This window comes from Brienomyrus brachyistius, chromosome 6, assembly GCF_023856365.1.
Source record: "Brienomyrus brachyistius isolate T26 chromosome 6, BBRACH_0.4, whole genome shotgun sequence".
NCBI classification, from domain to species: domain Eukaryota; kingdom Metazoa; phylum Chordata; class Actinopteri; order Osteoglossiformes; family Mormyridae; genus Brienomyrus; species Brienomyrus brachyistius.
Genome location: NC_064538.1, coordinates 3,165,463 through 3,188,365, shown reverse-complemented (window position 1 = coordinate 3,188,365; position 22,903 = coordinate 3,165,463). Strand labels below are relative to the sequence as shown.

The following is a 22,903-nucleotide window of genomic DNA, read 5'->3' as shown; positions in this document are numbered from 1 at the left end:
AAACAATGGAATGATGCATTAAGATCGATTCGAGTTCAAAATAAAAACGCAGGCTGTTCTTGATTAGAGGTAAAGGGAGAATGGAACAAACAGGAGTGAATAAACGCGGCTGGATGAGGGAATATTTTGACCGCTGTTTCAGGCTCTGTGGTTTTTTGTATTTAATGCAGACCATGTTGCCCAAGCCAGTGCAAAGACATGCAAATGTCACGTTTTTATACAGAGGGGAAGCGGATAACAAACAGCGAGGAGCTCATCAGCAGCCAGCAGAGCCAAATTGTTTTGCTGTTATGTATAAATGGGACAGATTCATTGCTGATAAGGTTGGTCCAACGCCAGCCGTTCCGTGACGAGCCCCAGTAAAATGACGGAAGGAAGGTGTGTGCAGGCAGGTGAAAGCTGAGAGCTTCCCACCTGGACGGGGGTGGGGGCGGCGATGAGAGACTCATCTCAGCTGAAAAGCTCCCAAACTTTCTGGAAAACACCCTCCCCCTTCCATACAATATGGACAAAGGAGTCTCAATGCATGTTATATACAGTATGTATATGCATTACTGTGCAAAAGCCTTAAGCAGTTAAAGGACATGATGTTTAAATGATCTTATTCATGCTGGTATAAAACTACGATTTGTCTGCAAAAGTGCAAGCATTTCAAAACCACACTTAAAGTGATCCCAGTATTTCAAGCAACTGTTCAATACACCCATATATTTTTTGACTCAATTATTAGCTCACCTCATTTGGAAAATCAAAGCTTTGTTGACTTAAACTAATATAATTAGTTACCTAAGTGAGTTGGTGGTGAAATTTAAGTAATAGATTGAATGGAGCTGCCCCCAGGAGAGAGGAACTGAAGCGATGTTCATCTAGCCGTCCAACTAGATATCAGTAACTTTTTTTGTTTGTTTTTAATGTATTACTATTAATTTGCATATGTTATAATGTTACATTTTGTTTTACTTATACAGACACACACACACATACATTCACTGACTACCCAGATAAATAGCCTCAAACATTTCCATTGACTGCCTAAGACTTTTGGACAGTACTGCATACAAAGTTTACAATCTATTTAAGACATTGTTTTGCAACGTGATGTACAATTGAAAACAGGGTCAAAAATTAGGGGTTAAGGGCCTTGTTCAAAGGTCTAACGGTGAAATCAGTGTGCAAACTCTGGGATTAGAACCGGTGACCTTCTGATCAGTGCGTTCCCACAGAGCCACTCACCAATGGTTTAAACCTTAATGTACGTGCTATGTGCCTTGGCTGGAAAGGGGCGGGTTTGTTATGGCTTTGTTCCTGTAAATGTGACTGTCTGTGCCACCTCACTGCCTCACTGCCTCGTCCTTTGCGCAAGGCACCATCAGTTCCATATAAGACCTCATCTGTCCAAACACGCGTCACCACCAGCACATCGCCTTCGGAGGCGATGGCGATGTTTAAGGGCGTAACTGAAAGTGACAGGCCCAGTTCTCAGAAGGAATATTTCTGTTGTACCCTTGAGCAAAGTAGGATTGCTCTATTAAGATGCTGTATAAATGGCTGCGTAAAAGCTGTAAGGTGTGCTTGTTTAAAGTGTCAGGTAACCGAGGGCTTTCTTAGTGTGCTTCTAGTTTATAATAACACTTGTTACTTTATCCTCTTCCTTAAAAATAAACCGACTGGGATAGACTCCACCCCCCCCACACACACACAACCTTGCCCAGGATAAGTGGTTAGAAGATGGATGGATGGATGGATTCTTGTTTTAAAACTCTGTAGATAGTTCACAAGGCCTCTTCACCTACTGCCATTATGTATTCCGGAACATTCCTCCCCTACTACCCATTTCACTGTCATCTTTTAAGTTTTGTGTTGCTAATAAATTAGTATACACTGTCTGCCCTTAACCTTGAATCGCAGCCATTTGAAAATGGGATTATTATCATACTGTAGTAAAAGGCTTACATTCACATCCGAAACCTTTGTTTACATGGATTTAAATGACTGGAGAAAAACTGTCAAGTAGGAAACCCAGAAATGTAAAATATATAAAACTGAAACAATGTATCTCACTGATACCTATGGAAGGGGTTTACACTGTGGAGATGAAAACGCCCATTTCCACCGGCAGTAGATGTTCTCTTTCCCAGAACACTGTTTTGATTTAGACGTTGCTTCTTTAAAACAGTAATAATAATTTAAACGCTCACATGAAAATGAAACAGCGGAATATCGGAGCACCTGGGGAGAAAATGCCCGGGCAGTTAGTGGCCTCTTTAAAAGAGTGAGAAGCAGCTGTTGCCACGTTGCAGAGCCAAGGATGTGGGCAGACAGAGTGCATTAGGGCAGTGGAATTCTACCAGGTCAGTCTGCTGTAAGAGGCCCATCTGTCACGGCTCAGCATGGGGCTCCCGCAGCACTTATACAGGACTCCCCTGAAACGTGGGCACAGACCCCGGTGTGGTGCTACTGACCTGCAGCTGTGTGTTTCGCCCGCTATGCGGTTACAGCCGCAGCGTCCCTCGCATATCCGAGTAAGCCCCAGCCTTCCGGAACGTTCTGTAGCCAAATCTGTGTTTTGACAGGGCAGCCTCTCACCAACACCCCACTTGTTTTTTACCCTTAATCTGTGGCTTCTACTCTCAAGTCGGACACTTAATAACCAGACGCTCTTGGTTTCCCTCTTCACACAGACCCCTTGATTCATGTGCTGCGGAGCCGATGTCGGGGTAAACACAGCAAGGCGGGCGGAGTGGGCTGCCTTACACACAGCAGGTAATAATAGGTGGACTCATGCAGTCGCTGCGTTCTGCCGCTGACCCGCTCCTGAGTCATTGTCTCCCACACAACGTAGTGCATATTTATACTTACCCTGAAAAGCTTTTTTCCATATGACTCACATAATTGCCGCCATCGAAAAGAGGAAAGGATTAACGCCCGGTATGAACAGCGGAGCAGTGAAACACATCCTGCCCACGTCGTTCTGCTACCCAGTGCCAGGGCCACCCTTTCCACCTCCAATCCAGGGATGCCACCCATGTAGTGTGTGTGTGTGTGTGTGTATATATATATATATATATATATATATATATATATATATATATATATATATATATATATATATTTCTTTAATCATGAATGAAATGAAAGCATGACGTCATATTTCGAGCCATATACTTTTTCAGCCTTGTGCCATCAGATACATTCTTTAATTAACCTTAAAAGTTTTATTAATTTTTCCAGTCTCTAGTTCTCATTTTCTCAGTAAGGATACATTCTGTTAGAATCGCTTATCCAGGACAGGACTGTGGTGAGCCTGCACAGGGCGTAAGGCCCATCCGTGTGTGTGATGCATATTAAACAATTAAAATGTAAATTATAATTAACTGACAGGTTACAATGTAACACTCCAGCAAATCAAAGACAACCAGCCTGGAACGGTGCCTAGAGAATTCAGCCACGTGGCTGCAGGACCCTGTTTTTTGACCCTGCTGCTTGATCTCAGTCCCCTGCCCCCAACGGCTGGACAACTGCCAGCCGCTGCCTTTCATTATTCTTTCTATTGACAGTATCTATCACATGTCCTACGCCACCATCCTCATTGAAAGAGCCCAGAAACATATTTCATCACTGCCATCTTTTCCCTCAAATTTTGATTCCACGCCATCATATTTTTTTCAGAATGCCGTCACGTTAAAAATACGTTGAAAATCCGATTGACGGGTTCATCAGATCCCGAACACTCATCGCCCAACTGCACCAGTATGTAAGATTACTTCTCTACGTGTTAAATTACAATTACAACAGTTGAAGCCAGACATATTTTCATTAATGGATTCCATGAGGCTCCAACCTAAATATAATGTCGGAGACACAATGGGCGTAATTACGAGAGATGTTTCACGTAATATTCACACAGCACATAACGTAGTAGTCATCCGGATGTGGGCACATGTGTGCTGTCTCAAATCCCCATGAATACAAATCATTTGCTATTTTGAACCTTGCTATAGGAACGTGTAGGAATTCTTCTTAAGTGCTTCCTTGACAACGTATTGTGCCTTTTCAATCATTTTCTTGAGCTGTGCCTGAGGGGAGGAGAGGAAGCCGGTGAATACTGTAGCAGAAGGAGATTAAACAAGAAGGTAAAACAAAGTACGTACTGACAAAGAACGGAAAGGGAGGTGGAAACAGCCAACGGCAAGACTGGGATGTACATCTAGTTCAGCACCAAGTCACGTTCACGTTGGAAGTCTGTTAGATCAGATGCTGTGATCGGGCTGCCTTAACATCCATTAGTTAACGATAATGTAACAGTAATTTTCTACACCGTGACTGCTGGTGTGGCAGTTTGCTTACACGACGGGTGTTTGAATGAAAGGTACGGTTACTCTCAGATTGTTATAATGTGGATCGCTATGGTAATCAAGAACATCAGAAGAGCTCAATTTGCCAGCGATTTTGGATATTTGGAAACGACGAGTTAAAAACAAGAATGGGAGGGAACATGTCAAATCAGTGCCATTGCTGGGTCCCTTTGGAATCCCTGCATGTTACTGTGAAAAAATAAATGGGGGGGGGGGGGTGGAGGGTCACTTAAAAATACTCAAATTCTTTACTGGATGTGCGTAGCTTACCACCTCACAATAAGAAAAATCTAAATTTCTTTTCACATAAAACACTGTTCGTAGCATTTATGGCTGATTGTGGTTACGTGCATTTATTTGTGTGTGTGTGTGTGTGTGTGTGTGTGTAGCACATGGCCAGGGGTTTACTAAGCTGCGGTGAGCTGCAGGACAGCAGGTGCTCAGGTAGAGCTGCTTTGACTCCAAGCGCATTTCTAAATGACTCAGCCGACGGAGATCGCACACCTGCCACAACAAGCTCTCTGTGTGGACAGGCTGGCCTCACCTGACACCGTCTCTCCATGGGGAGAAGAGCGCGGGGCTGCGGGCAACACCCACGGCCTGCCAGCCGCACGGCGGAGGGGAAGTGTGGCACAGACACGTCAGCCTTTAAACCAGCCCTCTACCCCGACAGCAGCCCTGAGAGATGGTTTGCGGTTAAGCAAAGTCAGAACAAAGAAAACATGGATGACTTAAAATAGCCTTTGTCAGTTTTCGCCCCGAGGCCTCAGTGTGTCGAGGCTGAATCCAGTTCCCGCTGAATTGCTTATTGACTAATGTTACCTACATTTTCTCTCCCCCCTTTTTTTTTAAAAAAAAAAACTTAATAGGGTAATAAATAATAGATTGCGTTTGCTAACAAAGAACCCTTTCAGTTCATTCATGAGACATTACAAGCAGGATGATTTTCCAAATGAGGGGAGTAATTATTAAAAATTTAAAAAAATTATTATTTTGACATACTTTTGCTCTAATCGGTCCCCTAAGGGGGACACATCAGGCACGTAACAAGTATAAACAGTTAGTACAAGCTATACTTTGCAAATAATGTTAGAACGTTCTTTTTTGTGTGCTAATATCATTTAACATATTAACTACAGCATACTATGTTATATAAGTGCACGTCCGCCTTGGCGTCATGCTCACAGCTAGCGTCTATCACTCAGAAAACTTTAAAGAAACAGTCGGCTGGCACTGCTGTGCACAGCGACCCATTTACCTGAGTCGCCATGCCGTAAATCATGAAAAAGCTTCTAATCGTCCCCCAGCTTCTCTTCTGACAGTTTCACACCTCATTAGATGTTAATTACGTGCTCCTGTGCAATGTTAATGAACGTCTGTAAGGGTAGCGCAGATTCCCGCGCCAGCGGCAAGCTGCTGTTCTGCTCCTTTAAAGGTATCTTTTAATTAGCAACATAAAACAGGTCCTAAGTGTCTTGCTGATAAAATAATTACCCAAATGAGCAGCTAGGAGTAGAGGCATGAAGAGGCCGCAGCTGAATCGGCACGGATTATCTGAAACCGTCTTAATTACACAAAGTAACAGCCTCTTCCTCAAAACAGTGGTACGCGATGTCTAAGCGATATCGTGTAGGAAAGGTTTTTCTGGGTATGATGTGAAGATGCTTAATTACTACCTTTTTTAAGAACATAAACTCACCAGTGAATCCTTTTAAAAGAATGTATGTCAAGTTCTCTTTTAGTCATTTAAATCAATTTCCAGAACAAACTATGTAAGCTTTGAAAGACATATGTATACATATACAAATTTTGTCTGTAAACTTTTCAGGTTCAAGATGCACACAGAGAATTCGTTCCATTTTTCCTTTATCTGTACTGCTCTTGTTATGGGACAGTTACAACTCATGTCACATGTTCCCAGAAACATCATTTGAACTGTTTAAGAAGGTTAACTACGAACGGGACAGGGCTTGCCTAATTTGTCTTAATTTCTCAGCCAGACAGCTAGATCAGTTCTTTGAGAAGAAAAGATCTGAACAAAAAAAGTGTATCCGGACTAATTCACGGACCCTAAAATGCTTGAACTCATTGCCTCACTAATGGGACGTCTTCAAATATATCTGGCTGTAACACCAAGAATGTGCATCCCAGCTGCCGTACTTCATTGTCCAGTGAAAAACTATTCCTTCTCTGGTCGTGACAGTTTTCCACACTGGACACGTGCTTGTTATGATCGTACCATCTGCATGTACGCAGGGGAATGAGTTCCCTTAGGTGACATCATCCAGCTTCCTTTCGACGGGTTCGTGCACCTGGAGCAAAACCTTCTCTGAGATCCTTCACAAAGTCTCACTAATCAGGCGCTCGCCTCATTCGTGATGAAGTGTTGGTTATGCTTTTTATTTTGGTAACACAGGTGTGGACTGTACATGTGCTTCTGCTCACAGTCCATGGCAGTGCCCCGTCTCGAACCAGCAGATTAATGCAGGTGGCTGAACATGCTGGTGCAGTCAAGGAGAGTCAATGCTCCTCACTTGCCTCGCTTAATATGAGGCAAGAGCTTACAGGTTCAAGTCCAAACGGATGCTTCTAATCTTTATGCCTGGAAAGGTCGGGCTATTTAAGCCGATGGAATAATTGAATTGGAGATTCTTCTCTGTGAGTTGCTTTTTGCCTGCTGGGCAGCAGATCCGAATTATCGGGAAAGCTTCCCGGAATATGACTCCGACTCCGGAAGCGTGAGTGAGTGTGTGTATACATGCCTGTGGTCTGTCCCGTCACACGCCAGGAGTGGCCTGACCCCCCTCCCCGCCCCCCCCGCTCCATGCACACAGCTGTGACTCACGCTGACTGCCAGCTGACTTTCGTTCAGTTTCAGTTCTCTTGGAAACAGCTACTTCCGTTCGGCCCTCCCCCTCTCCCTACAGGATACTTTTCCCTAATGCTTCCTGGCACTCTGTGCTCACGATGGGGGGAAAAGGGTGAATATTAACCATTCTGGCATTGTCCCATCTTGGTAACAGACTGTGCTAGCAGACTGCGTCCTTAAATATCACCCTAAAAGTACATAGGTTATATTTAAGAAGGCGAACGCGTAAATAAATAGAAATTGTATAAACATAAAACAATGGCGTGTAGATGTCAAATTTGAAATATAGTCCAAAAAAATGCATTTCCTTAAGCTCTAATGTAGATTTATATACGATGTGCTTGGATGTGCAGTCTTGTCAATGTTTAGAAGAAATTTTTATGTTCTTTAGCCCTCATATGCCAAGTCATGTGGAGGTGCTTGAACCATCTGTCATTTAAGTCTCTCTTTCTCCCACTCTCTCTCTGCCTTCCACTGCTGACAAGAATATCCAGCTTCAATTCCTCGTTAATTTTAGCGATACTTGTTCCAAATATAGCATAGCACAAACAAATTAACACAGCCGCCATTTTTTTACTTCCTTTCATCTTATTCAGCAAAAACATATATCAGTGCTTGGCAATTCGTTTTAGCTTTAGCTGTTAACTTTGGCAGGGTACATAGCTTACGGTTCTAGCCTTCTGGAAGCTTCCGCAGATGTAGGCGTTCATATTTATTTGCTTAGCTGACATTTTCGTCCAAAGCCTATTACAATTTTGCCTCTTTATACACTGTGTCTTGTGTGGAACAGCAGAAATCCACTAGGATTTTACCTGGTACCCTTAATGTGTAATTTATATACAAATGAAGTATATGTATGTATTTTTTATTTCTATACAAAACACTACATGCTCCTCACCATTGAATAAGGTGTAGTGAGTAATAGTGAGTATAGTGCACAGGTGTATACTCAGTCTGCCTGTAAGAGTCCCCTGCGCCTCAATTCAGACTCGGGGGGTTGGGGGAGTAGTGCCAGTAGAGAGGCATTGTTTTTTGCTTCCTGGAAAGGCACTTGACTTTTCCAGGAACATGAACACATAAGGCCTTGGTATGTTGGTGTGAGTACAGTTTGATGTCACAGCCCTAATGTTCCGATCCTTGTTATTCACTTGCTTGTCTAGACTGAAGTAAATTGAAGTAGAACATCAGGTAATATGGAAGTGACTTGGAGAGGCGTAGGGACTCGGTGGACGGGCTGCGGCCGTATGGATTAAGGGCTGCTGGCTGAAATCCCAGCCCCTAGCTCTGTGAGTAAGACGATTATACATTCTCCTTGTGTTTGCACAGGTTTCTGTTGGGCTTTCTGCTTTCTTTCTACCATCTGAAACCATGTGGCTAAACAAATGAACTCACCTCAAAACGGACTATGTGATAATCCCATCTAGGGCGACCTCTGCTTCCTGGCCCAATGTGACTCTGTAGTGGATAAATCATTATGTAAGTGAGATGTATGGAGATAAGCTCAAATATTCCATACACAGTCACAAGTGGATCCTTTAGGCTGATGGCCAATGAGTTTAACCGAAACACTATTGGATGGAGGGCAGCAGTGTGCAGCTCAGGGGGCTCGGGTGTCTGTACCCATGTCAGGAAGGTTCCAGTCCTGTGGCTGGCAGGGGGTCTGCATCACCACATAGTCCCTGAGCCAGGGCCGATGGAGGTTGCCCTGCTCTTTGATACCAAACTCTCCTCACTTGCACACATCACTTTGGGCAAAAGCATCTACTGAATTTCTGAATGCAAATGACTGTTTGACTGTTATGACTGTTTGACAGTTTTAAATATATGCATAAATAAGTATGTAGTATTATTCTGTTTAGTAGAGCTCCCCAGATGGCTATTGGGTCTTTGCGTGATCCTCCTCCACTGGGGTGTCGTAAAGGGCTTGGATGATTCAAAGGGCCCCTAAGTGAGAGGGGCTCTAAAAATGTGGAATATAATTGGATTGGTCTGGGTTGGGGGCCCAGTATAATATGCTTTCATGGGGCCCCAAGTCTCTAGCGACACCCCTGGGGGAGGGTGACAGTGGAAACTGCAGATCGGAAGTAGGAAGCTGTTGCAAACCCTCCTGCTCGGAACGAAGCTATTTTAGTTCCTTTGTTAACTGCCAGTTGTGCGACACTGCAGTGCATTGACTGGAAAGTGTAAAAGTATACAGCTCAATGTAAGGAGACAAAAAGCACACGAGCTAACAGACATAATCACTTGGTTTGGGATTACATTCGAACTAACCTGTAATTCTTCTCCGTGCAATTGTTCATTACAAACTTCCAGGATGACGTGCCCGATCCAACTCCATGATTAAACTTGAAACTATTGAAAGACATTGTCCTACGGGCAAAATAGGTGTATGCCATGTCTCTGGTAAAGTAATTATAATTACATGACTAGACATGGTTCGGCAAGTCATGCCACCAATCAGGGTCCATGGTTACATCACTGTCAGCCATCACTCTGCACGTCTTGGCAATCGGCAGCATGAGGAGCAAGGCGGGGCCCCTCCACTTTATTCCCGTTGTCTAGACTCACAAAAGCTTCTTTTGTCCTAAAAATAAAAGAACACCTACATATATTTAGGCTGTTTAATAGAATAAAGTACGGACACTTAAGGATCACAGGTTTCAGAAGTGACTCAGATGAGCACAGAATGGCTTATTGTGTGCCTGCCGTGCTTAGAAGATACTCCTCTCGAAGTTCACTAATGGGTGACTCCCTTTTTTTTAAAGCCCCCTCCCCTTGGTACGGATTCTCCCTGAGCATATATTGGGAGCCTTCGCCTAAGTGGAAATCAATACTGAGAAGTGAGATAAAACAGAGTGGGGGGGGGGGGGGGGGGCATCCACACTGGAAAAAGGCAGTGAGGTCCAGCTTGGAGATGCCTCCAACAGTGATGGCTCTTTGTCCCCCTTCCTGTCTCCGGTCCTCTGGAACTTCCACAGGAAGTGAGACCGATAAGGTGGCCCTGGAGATCCGCTTCCTGGGACAGGAATACAGAAGTGCTAACAACTGGTGATGATGGGGGGGGGGAGGGGTAGATTATGGGGAGAGAGAGTGCAGTGCCTGCCCAATCCCCCCCCCACCCCCCCCCCCGCACTCCACCCCCTGTCCTGTTTGGCGGAAATAAAAGCGGCCACTGATCCCACGGCGCCTCGGAGGTGTGAGAGAGCAGAGCTAGTGGATGTCAGAAGCCCCACAGCCAAGGGCCAAGGGAGCCACCCCAGCTGCTCCTTCAGCTCCTATAAATATCCCAGAGAGACATTCAGCCGAACCCTGGCAGGCCAGACTGCAAAGGCTTTATTTCGATGGTGTATTTTTATACAGCTGGGCTTTTTGACGTCTCTTTAAGGAGCCCCAGGACTTAAAAGGCACCGCGCACTGACCCCTGGTCAGTAGCTGTACACAGAAGCCGGCCCAGATATCTCGACCGCCCCACCGCCATCGCGTTGGATTTTCGTACAAACATCCTCTGTTCCCAGAAGCCAAGGTTTCAATGTCTGCTGCGCTCAGACGTAGATTTGCTGATGAATCCGCTTCCCAAAGCGCTTATCTGAGAGCGAGTGCATTTCAGCTGGCTGGGAAGTCGGTCTAGAGGGCAGGCGGCCTCACATGATCGCTCACATGCGCACGAAACCAAGGGCATTTCGGCGTTGGCAATTAGGCCGAACGGCAGGCCTTCTTAATAGTGACGGGAAGCGCCTGACGTGGACCTGTGAGAAGCCTGTCTGACTGAGCAGAGGCTCGACGCAACACCATGCTGTTATGGAGCCTGAGAACAGATTATAAACCTCAGTAGAAACTCAACTGGTGGCCAAGCGCACGCCGCTTAGTTTAACAGAAAGCTTCCTTTCTGATACAATGATTAAGAAATCCAGATCTTGACTGTAGTGTGAAGCATCAGTTATTTAGTATAATTTACTGCAACAAGCACTAACTGGGATGTAAGCTTTTAAACTTCTAAACTGTTCTGGAAGGCTAAATAATTTGTTGTCTTTGTTTAGTAGACACCCAATTTTGGGTTGAGAAGAGGACTGAAGAGCCCAGTGGTGACATCACTCTGCTAGCACAGGATCACTGGAACAGTCCCACCCATACAATGTCCCACACACTGCAGTGCCGCACTGCATATATCAGTCTCATTTTAAGCTTTGGGGAGGTCTGCTAAACCAGCAAATAAGGCCGACCATCTGAGCTCCAGTGCTATAGATGCTTTGGGGTTTGTTTGGTTGGGGAAACAAAAGGACACTGAAAGAGCTTGGTTTCCCTCATATTTACTTTTTTTAAATAATCAATTAAAGCTCCTCCTTAATCCCCTTGATCATTTCAAATCAACCAGAAGCAAATCTGTGCAAAAATCGCTACCTAGTAATGCTACCACCGATCAGTGATTGAAGACATTAAGACAAGTACATGACATTAATGTCTGAAAGAAGAGACCAATGGAGATATGGGCTCCTGTCACCCCTGCGTATCGCATGGCTGACTTTCCAAAGAGAAAAACGATTGGCTGCTCAGTATGGGTGCAGACACACTGTCATTGTTTCAGCTTAGAGAACTGAACAGTACTGAGCTTCTGCTGATTGTTCAGTTAAATTAAATTAAATTGAATGCCTGTATCTTGCATGTCGTCTAAACACCTCCCAGGTCATACTGTTTGCTCAAATACCATGTCCCTCTTTTAAGGGTGATGATGTATAGGGCAACTTTTTGAGCAATATTGCCGGGCAAGCAAAGGTTGCCTGGGCACTTTCCCATTGATATTGGGCAACAAACTGCCATCTGAAATACTGCGATCTCTAGAGTGCAACTTTTTGCAACGCTCCAAATGCAGACACGCTGCCCTCACACCTTGTTGGCAACTGCGTGCAACATTGGTCAAGAGGTTGCCCTGTGTATCATCGGCTTAAGACCACAATCAGCAAAGAAGAAACATTGTCCTGATTTGGCCTTGAAGAACCGCACAGGTAAGTTGCATTACACATCTTCGAGGCGCAAGGTAAGAAACATGATCTGAGTGCACAAAATATAGAGGCGATTAGAAAAGATCATCCCGGATGACTGATCTGCTGTTAGCACTAACTCGAGAACAGGCTTCAAATGGAAACCAGTTGTGGACCAGTTTGGTTCAGAACAAAGATGGCATTTCATTACAGGACTGGGAGTGGAGGGTTGGAATAACCTTTCTATTCTCATAGCTGAAGCGTTGTGCACAGATATTAGTTAAACACCTAGATATCAAATATCTGAAAGAACATATGAGATGAAAGACCTCCTTTCTCACGTCCTGAAGTAAAAAGCAGCCCTGTCAAGAGCTTACGAAGCCAGACTATGTCATTTACTGAAAATGCTGTTACGGTCACAGTCGCATCAAGTAGGTGGAAGGGCAGCATCCCACGTGTGATCGCACGGGTTCACTGTACAATCCATGTCGCAATGTGCCCCCAGAGAGTCATCCAGACAGTCTGGTGCCGGGGGATCATAAAAGACGAGTTTCAGGTCCCCTGAATGGTGACTGTCCAGCAGACCACAGAAACCTGGAGGACTTTGCAAACAGTTGAACAGGACACCATACAGGAAGTGTTCGATGCGCTGCAATAAATGTGAGATAAGGTGCGCAGATAAGGAACGGCGAGGATTGGATGACAGACGAAGATCAGCTGTCATTGTGTTACATACTACACCCCAACCTAAATTACAGCTCTAAAGGCACAAATATTATTTGATAGTTTTGGCCTTGGGAGCAAACTCGTTTTGTAACAGTGGTGTAACTTATGACTGCCTTGGCAATGTGTTTCTTGGTCAGTTAAAAAAAAAAAACAGGAGCCTCAGTGTGTTGAGTATTTGGTTTGGGATCTGTGTCGATTCCATGATTTTATTTATTTATTTTTTTTCCCTCCATCCGTGCGTCTTTCAGCTGCTTATACGGAAGAAGAACGTAGGGTTTTCTTTAAAAATTCATTCCATTCTGTTTAAGCAGCTTCTGCAGAATCAGGAATATTATTCATATCCAGGGCTGGACTGGTCATCTAGCAAGGGGTCTCCCCCCTAGGCAAAGTTTACCACAGAGGACCCTAAGGTCCAACGGCGATTTCTAATCCCAGTCCTGCCCTGTTCAAATGTAACGTGTTTTTTAAATGAATGCTAAGGTGGCACTATTACGAAATGCGAATTTATACACTGCATGTAATGTCACTGCTGTCTCACTGACTTTGCCTTATATCGGTGTTGCCCAGTCCAATCCTCGGGGACCCATGGACAGTCCAAGCTTTTGCTCCCTCCCAGTTCCCGTACTGTCTGACAGGAAGCTGGGAGGGAGCGAAAACACGGACCATCTGTGGGTTCCCGAGGACCGGACTGGGCAACACTGTATTATATGAACTATTTCTAAGTGCATGCATATATACTCCAGTGTGAATAAACACAGAAACCCAGCTCGCCTCATGACCACTGAGAAGCGGAACGGACCACCGTCACTCGATCATGCCTATCACCGCGGCCTGGCGAGGACAAGATATCAGCCCTGAAGGTCAGGAAGTAACAGGTTGTTCCATGTACCCAGCTAAGCGTAAACAGGCTAAGGGACAGTGACGCTCGGGGGCAGGGGGGCTAAGTGTTTGTGTTGTCTGGGACTGTCACAGTCAACATTACGCTTCCCAGAAATATTCGGATGGGAGTCTTTGTGTACATTTGCGCACGGTCTTCGTTTCTCCTTTTCGTGTTTTTCTTACTGTTTTACAGGATACCTGAGAAACACATTCGCTCACTGCTGCGCTTCTGTTTTCCCTATGTCCTGCTTTTTTGTTTACATTGACGAATGAATGATGCCCGGGGGGATTCTGCAGGCCAGCTTCCTTCCGTGAGTCCAAATGGGTCAGAAAAAAATAGGTAAATCACTTCAGGTTCAAGCAACTGATCGGGGACAGGTTCCGCTTTTTGACGGACGATGTAAGATTCTACCCAACTGTTTTATTAATTACTGCAGTCCACCATATCTCTTAATGAAACTAACCCTTCACAAAAAAGTGGAGAAAATGCTAAGAAACTGCTGCAGATTTGTGCGATTATTAACATGAATAAGGTAGGCAAATGTGGAAGCTTCGCCAGACAGCCATGACATTTTAGTTCACTAAGCCTGAGTGCATTAAAACGGTTTTGCAGAGGAACTGCTCAATTTGGAAGTGAATCACAAGGAGGGGGCAGCGAGGTGAAGCCTGAGGAACGTGGGCGAATGCAGGTACTGCCTCCGGATCCCAGCGCGACTTCCTGGTGGGATTGGCGGCGCTGAGCCCCCAGCAGAAACCGACGAGACCTGGAATCGCAGCAATCCGGAGCCCGCTCAGACTAACCAGCCCCTATCTGTCCCCGTTGCCAGGTAAACCAAGCCATTTATCTCCTTGTTTTCCGAACGGAGCTGCGGGCGGAGATTAGGTGCCGTTTGAAATTGGCTGCGCGTAACCTGATCCCCATCCAATGGCCTTCGCAGGACCGCAGATAACGACTGGCCGAGTGGGCAGCCCGCAGGGCCGGGGAAATGCATCGCATGCTCTCTCTAAATGGGGCACGTAGATGGCTGTGGGAGGAAATGCAGGCCTCAAGCGTAACGCGCCGAATAGGTCTGCTTTTCACACGCATCCACCGTGAATTCATACGCACATCATCGTAAACCACCATCATTCACATGGTAAACGACCATCAGTAGTGTATGGACAGCCCTTTTAACCAAGACACTATATTATCCATTTGTACATCTGGATATTGTACTGATAGAATCATGGGTGAGAATTGTATTCAAAGGCACAACAGTAGATCAAAAAGTCAGAGCACTGGGATTTGAACCTAAAACCATCTGGGTTCAAAGTCGATGTCGTTGACCACCCTGGTATCTACCATCCCCCTTCACTTGTTCACATTCGTTCTAATCTCCCCTCAAAGAGTATAAAAATGGTGAGTCAGCTATTATTTTTAGCAGACGTCTTTGGAAAGACTGGACTCCTGTTTTTGTGGTAATACTAATGAGTGGTGCCATGACCCTTAGCCTTGCATCTTTTTGATCCCCTTCCCAGTGTTCATTGTGCTGCCATCTTATAGCCATGTCAGTTTGCTCCCCCCCCCCCCCCGCCTTCCCAGCCACCATGTCAGGTCCTTCAGCTGATGCAGAATCCACTGTCTGAAAGGCAAGACATCAGGAAACCCTTCTACCCTTTTATCTGCTTCTCTGTGGAGGGGGAATGTGATTTAGTTTAATGGGCAAAATTATTTCTCCAAACCAAAGACTATGAGCGGCGGTTCAGTCATATTGATTGTGATTTACTGGTGGTGCGTTACTTAAGGGCGAATCAAACATGGACTAAAAGATGGGAAAAGGAAACCAAGCTGATACAGGCTATTTCCTGATGACTTACTGGGAGGAAATCAAATATGCAAATGAAGTGCGAAAAAACAGCTTCAGTCACAAAGCAGAGATTTGTCAGAGAGGTTAATTTATGACTACAAGAAAAATCCCTATAGGCTTCTGGAAGGACGAGGAAAGAACACCAACAACACCAGCAACAACACCAACAACAACACCAGCAACAACACCAACACCAGCAACAACACCAACAACAACACCAACACCAGCAACAACACCAACAACACCAACACCAGCAACAACAGCAATAACACCAGCAACAACAGCAACAACACCAACACCAGCAACAACACCAACAACAACACCAACACCAGCAACAACACCAACAACAACACCAACACCAGCAACAACAGCAATAACACCAACAACAGCAACAACACCAGCAACAACACCAGCAACAACAGCAACAACACCAACAACACCAACACCAACAACAAAAGTAACAACAAACATAATTAGGAGTCTGCGCAGTGCTACTGCTGGTCCCTATTGGTTACTGTTTGGTTCTTCTGTCTTTTATGAGGTGGCGTTTGGGTTAGTGCTTGTGAATGGGAGGTTGCTGGATAAAATATTGTGGTCAGCAGAATGATGTCACCATTGGGCTCCTGAGGAAGATCCTTAATCCCAGTTGCTCCAGAGACTATCTGACCCTTTCTGCCTCAATTCTACACAGCGTTCAATAAAAAAATGTCTGCTAAATTAATAAATATAGCAATAAAAAATGTTGTTTAGCGTGATATTAACCTTCTATTCTGCAGATGGCGATACAACTAATGCCACACAATCTAAAAGTGACCTACGGATTAGATTAATGTGACCTCTGGAATATTATATAAAGCAAACGAAAGCGTTGCATGACTGCCTGCACGTCCCTGGAGGATGTGTCTGTAACAATGCAGCAATGTTGTTTTTTGGCGCATGTGTATAAAACTCATTAGCGCAGTGACAGCGTTGGCGGCTGCCAGTCAGGATGACGCCCTAAACATCAGCCGCGGCTCCGCAGTGACCCGTGCAGCTCAGCTTCACTGTAGCTCCACCTTTCAAGCCAAGTCCAGGTTGGACTTATAGCTTCGGACCGTGTCATGTGACATGGGTGTCAGAGGACAGAGCGGGGGGGGGGGGGGGGGGGGGGTCATGTGTGCACTTTCGTCTTTTTGTCTTCTTTCACACACTCCGACTGGGATCCTGGTGGAGAATGCTCTTATTGTTGTCCCTTCTCTCTCCCTCTCTTTTTCTGTTCCACCGTTTCTCTCTGTCGCTCTCTCTCTCTCCTTCTCTCTCACTCTCCCCTGAGTCAGTGGCAGGGGCTGTATGAGGAGATTAATACCTCAGCCGTTCTCTCACAATGGGCTACGGAAGGCGTCCTGCAGGGCCTGCAGCCCTCCTGCCCTTGCCGAAGCCTGGGACCACGAGTAATTGGACTGCCTGTCCCTCCAGCACCGTATCCTGGGCAAACCACAATAATACTCCTTTTCATTAGCAGCCCTCTATTTCAATTGCCATTCATAACCTGTTGTCCACCATGAAGCCCTGTTTTTGTGCTTCCATTTCTTTGCTTATCCTACTTCACTTCCCTTCCCTTTGTGTTTTCTACTTTCTCCTTTTTTATTTAGTCCACATACAGCGTTTCTCTCCATTTAAAGAGCCCATTAAAACGTTATTTTGTGTCTGTGTTTGCTTACGTTATTCAGCCATAGATCTCTGCTCTCCATAAAGCTGTACAGCCACCAAAGGAACCAGCAAATTATTGTCACAGAGTGGAGCTTTTCACTCAGCAAACCTAACAGCAAAATAACTTTGATTTCTTCAGTCTTCAGCCTTTCACCTTCCAACGCATGTATCGCTGACGCTTAACAAATATTGAGTTTTGCTCAGTGTGGAAACTTGCCAATCAATATACTCGATCTTTTTACGCATTTTAACACTGCAGAGTGCTTTGCAGACATTTTTCAGTGAAAACTTATCCCTGAGTCATTTGTCCTATAGCTGGAGGCCATCAATTAATACCTGAAAAATAATTATCACAGACCTGTAATGGACGCACTGGACGTGATAAGGAGAGGAACATTACTGTCGCTTAATGAGCTGTATGAGTTATGTCCTCGGTATTCTTCTCGCTAACGTTTTTGACCCTGTCGATTCTGTAAACACTGGCAGGCCTCGAGCATGGAAACCATTTGCACTTTCGTTTATTTACGTGCTGGCTGCTTCCGTTCAGAGCCACTTGCGGATTCAGACTGACATGCGGCCACACCCTCTCCTGCACGTCTGTCCCAACTGCAACCCTGGCAATACAGAAGCATCAGGTCAACGTGTGGCTCCAAGCCCAAAGAATGCCCTCCGACGGCCTCATGACAGGGCTCTGCAAGGGCTGAATGCAATGATGACAGATGTCTCTGCACGTTTATTTTCTATGGTCATATTGTCGGGAACTAGATAACAAAGACACGCTATGGACAAAATGTTAAGACGCCCATCACTGGTTGGCAGATCACGATAAACGGGACCTGTCAATGGCCGGCAAATCGTAATAAATGTTCATCAACATGTTGCCCTACAGACCTCCAGTTGCTGCCCAGAACGATGTGTCGATGAACCTGGAGATCTTGGCACACGTGTCCTCAGCTGGAGATGAGAGACACAAACATACTCTTTAACAGGTGACTGTTGATGAATACATACACACCCCCCCCCCCCCCACCCTCCCCTCAACTCCCCCACCCTGTTAAATAAACCTCGGAGATGGCTGTCGCGTGCATATGTTTGCATGAATCTGTGTGTGTGCGTGTGTGCGTGTGTGTGTGTCTGTGCTGCTGGCATGAACTGACACTATCCACCCACCCCTGCGGGCTGGTCCCGCCCTCCTGGGCCTGCAGCGGCACCGCCCTCCCCGCGGCCGGCGAAAGAGAGAATGCTGTGGGTGTCTGAAGATTCCGCAGCTCATTACGCCAACACCAGCAAAGCCACTCAACCGCCCCAGCAGGTTCGTCCACCCTCCGCTGTTTTTGGTGTTGGTGTATAATGGCAAAAAAATGATAGTTATTTATCAGAAGAGCTGCACGCTGCATAAGCATAAGGCCAAGACCAAAGACAAATCCATGCATTTATTTAGCTTCCTGGCTCGCACTTCAATGCAAAACAACTTGCAAATGTGGCCATTTTTACATCCATTTTTATATGCTTTATCTGTGCAATTAAATCGAAAGGCTGCACTCAAAGGTGCAACAGAAAGGCAGATTCATACTTTTCTGCACAAGCGCAAAAATCGCGTATCCATTCTGCGTTCTCTGGTCAAGCTGCGTACTTCGCACATGTGCACAACAAGTTCTATATATTATTATTATTATTATTATTATTAATAACAATGTAAATTATCATTCTGATGTTTCCTGCACATACACCAAAGCAGGGAGGTTTGTGGCTGTTTTTCCATGTTTCACAAATTCAGAGCGTCAGCGCAGACGGGTACCTACTTGGGTCAGCTGGCTGGCGTTAGATTTTCAATTTGAAACAAGTCTGCACCCGCATTTACATGTATGTAAGTTTTGTTACCTTGAAAATAGTCTGTAGGGTTTGCAAAGTACCCCGACGCTCGTCAAAAGCGTCCATTTTGGTGTCTGAAGCGGACGCTAGTGAGTCGATCGCGCGCAGTGTGTCCAGGGCTGCGTGCACGGCCACACGGACGCGTCCCCCAGAACTTTGCGGGGAAGCAGCAAACTGTACTTCACTGCCCACAGCCTCCCCGCCACATTGCCAGTGCCTCCGATTCGCCCCAAACCACTGCGCACCTCTACCAGCATGTCTCTCAATATGCGCTTCACTGTGTTCCAAAGCAGAAAGGCGTGTGCTCACTGTTCATAATATTGTTACGCAGTAATAATTCTTTATGTACAGTATTCTTGAAGCTCTTGATCTGTCTTTCTGCTTTTTGGAGCTTCTTGTTCCTGTCCTGAGGCACACTGGAGTCTTTATCAGCACTAAATATCTCACCAGATTGATCAGTAGATCAAATCTCTAGCATCTGTATTCGTCCTAGCGACCTACCCCAAGACTTCTGACTTCATCACCCAGGAGACGACCCATCTACGACTTCACTATGTTATACGTTTATTTGTAGTGAGATTATGATGTCATGCCTTGGTGATGATCAGCGGGGGCTCCCGCCTCTGTGTGAGAGGCAGGGCAGGCAGATGTAGGGTTAATAGAAGTACATGGCCTGTAAACAGTGGCATGTGGCAGATTTCCAGGTGTAGACAGCGAGGGCTTTGTATTTGTGATGACACACTTCGTGAAAAGGTAATCTTTCTTCTGTGCAATGACACAGTTTTTTTTTTTTGATGACAGCCCACAGCCCTGCCTTTCAACTACACACAGCCTCAAATGACAGCCAGGACAGTGTGTGTAGCACTCACTGCACCAGTGCACACCTTGCATCTGCAGCCACTTGGAACACGTGTTGCTTATACCGAGTGTTTTTTTTTTGTTGTTGTTGTGCAAATTGTATTTTATTGTGCCACCAAATCCAGGGAAATGTCTCCTCTTGGGCACAGGTTCTGCATAGATTGGCTTCCTGGAATCACATTCTTTTCTTGGGTTCTGATATATTGAAGATGTGGAGGAGAGCAAGGCAGCTGCCTCATGCTCTGTGTGGTGAATTTGGGACTCTGGAGAGCAGAGATTGATAAGCAGAAGCCTTTTCGCAGAGCTGTTCTCGACATCCTGTAATCCCATCATAGTCTCACCACGCATTGCCTGTACAGCAGGGCTGCAGCAAAAATTCTCTAACAGGAACCGCTGTGAGCTCCCTCTCACCCTTTCAGAAGAGTCCGCTCCAGATAGCTCAATTTTTTTTCATGTTATGGGGAGTTTTATTCAGGAAAATCCAGCTGTGTGGTGGTATGGTGGCTCACTGGGTAGGACTGTAGCCTCACAATAGTGTTTAGTTGCAGAGTGCCGACTATCACAGCACAAAGACTCAAACCACTCAAATAATATCAATAGTAGGACATTTGGCCAGTCTTCATTTCTGTCCATCATACATGGACAGAATGCCCCCCCACCAAAAAAATCCATCTTAATATTATAAAAGCTGAAGTATGAACAAGCTAACAAGATGCACCTAACCTCTATCAGCTCATTTAATGGCTTTTGCGATTTTCTTCTACTGTCTTGACCATTACATTCTCCAGGTTTGGTTATGAAAGACAGTGATATGTAATTCAGAGTTAACAGGCTGAGTTCTCTTCTGCATTTGAGTTGCACATAAATAAACCTTTTGAGTATGCCCTGAGGAGCTGTTGGTCAGGACGAGGTGGCGTGTGTCCTGCTTGAGGTGTTTAACATCAAAGTGCACCGATGATGTGGACTCCAGTCCAAAGAAGTACAGTGAAACACAGGAGCTTAAACTTTGCCCAGTTGGGCTCTTTGAAGAGGGGATAAGGGGTCTTTCAGAGATACCAGAGCAGAACAATGAGCTCAGCATCAGCCCCTCCTATGGAACCAGCAGGTGGTATTTATATGTTTGAAGGATCCTCTGGGTTCCTTCTGCAGTGTGTTCATGGCCCAGCATCCCCAGCCTTCAGTGACAAACCCGGGACTTTGGTTCACGAGTCCTGTGATTCCACTGCACGCCACCCCCCCCCCCCCCCCCCCCCCATTGAGTAGATCCAGATCACAAATCTGAATCGACACCCTCCTCCCTAACCCACCCCACCAGCTCCCTGAGCTGCCCCCTCTTGTTCTGAATTATATTATTAGGAACATTAACAAAATCTGAGAGAAAAAGCTTTTTGAGTTTAACCCTTATATAGACTGTGCCATCCGTGTTTAGGTTAATTTAAACATAATCATTCCATAAATTCATTTTAAACAAAGTCTCCTTAACATGCATGGTAATATCGTATTTACTTTACAAATCATTGCTTAATAAGTAATAGTGGTAGCAGATACATTGAGTAATAATGGGAACATTCTTGTGAAATGATGATAGACGATTCTCCATTTGAATAATGGATATTCCTGCTGTAAAATGGAACCTCGTGATTCCCCGTTGTCCTGAAAGTGCTCCCTGAAAGCTGGACACTTCGGAAACAGAAGACATCGATGGTGTTTTCTTTAACCTTTTCCTACTCCCTTAGAGTTTCCTGAAAGCCTCTACTTTTTTCTGAATAAAGAAATTGGTGGAGATCCTTCGCAGCCTTTAACTGGTCGACAAACCATGATTGTTTCTGACTGACGGACTTGGGGACCAGATGAAGGCTTGTTACTACAGCTGTGACACCCCAGCAATGTGGCTTCAGTCTCTGTTGGCTCCGCTGACCAGTTAACCAAGACAGTTGGGTTTCAGTACCACAGGCAGACATTTATAAAGGCAGGAGAGGTGGGAAAGTGGACAATACACCCCCCCCCCAAATTCCAAAAGCATGGTTTGAGATACCTCCAAAAACCATAGTGCTGCTAGACAATCATATCCTTAGTGGTGATGTGTGTATATTTCTGTGACCGTATTTTCCCTGATATGATAAATCGGTGTTGGAGTTATAGGTGGAATCCACAGGTTAATTACTCATATACTCCACACACACACATACACACCCACACAAACAAGCACATGCACCATATCCTGTAGGCACTCGTTAACTGTTACTACATGTTTCTAACCATGTGGTTTCAGCGTTAGACATGTCCTGTCAAGGTTACGCAATGTGCCAATCACATGATTCATTCAGCAGAGTCTGAATCTGGGGCAGGAGCCCAAACACACCCTGCCGGTTACAGCTAGTTAGTTATAAGTGTGAACAGCTACTTGATTAGAAGTGATTGAAAAATGATAGAAATTCTGATTCAACTAGATTCATTTTGAAGCCGGGCAAGAGAACTGGATACATTTCCTGAAAACAGTTTTATACCTCTAGTTAAAAGTGTTTTAAAATAGCAATTATTTTGTTAATTTTAAAAGCAAACATTATGTAACCAGGTACAAAGATTTACTTGTTATTACCTTACTTACCACATGTGTATCTTTATAATTTAATAGTTTTACACAGTTTCAAATTCATTTTGTAGTTGTCTTGGCTGAGTACTAAGTAAAGTAAATTAAATTATTGTAAACTTTTCAGACTTTGACATTTTTAACTAGCAAAGCAAAAAGAGGGTTAATACACTTCTCAAGTTTCTGCTTTTTGTTTTTTTTCATTAATGTGACTGGGAGGTTGGATCTGGAAAGATCTATCT

At 45.0% G+C, this 22,903-nt stretch overlaps 1 protein-coding gene across 8 annotated transcripts in view; it reads left to right on the top strand.

The window, feature by feature from the left end:
- LOC125744976 (ERBB receptor feedback inhibitor 1) overlaps positions 1–22,903 on the top strand; it is a 37,125-nt gene that overhangs the window by 2,890 nt on the left and 11,332 nt on the right. Inside the window, exons 2-7 of one of the 8 annotated variants that reach the window (XM_049017332.1) lie at positions 2,682–2,763; positions 3,670–3,750; positions 13,670–13,786; positions 14,103–14,632; positions 18,231–18,330; positions 18,547–18,653. The gene's annotated coding sequence lies outside the window, so the exon portion shown is untranslated. Of the gene's footprint in view, positions 1–2,681; positions 2,764–3,669; positions 3,751–10,353; positions 12,871–13,614; positions 13,802–13,829; positions 14,633–16,968; positions 18,331–18,546; positions 18,654–22,903 lie in introns of those variants that run through there. The other 7 variants (XM_049017334.1, XM_049017336.1, XM_049017331.1 and 4 more) reach the window with 7 other exon arrangements.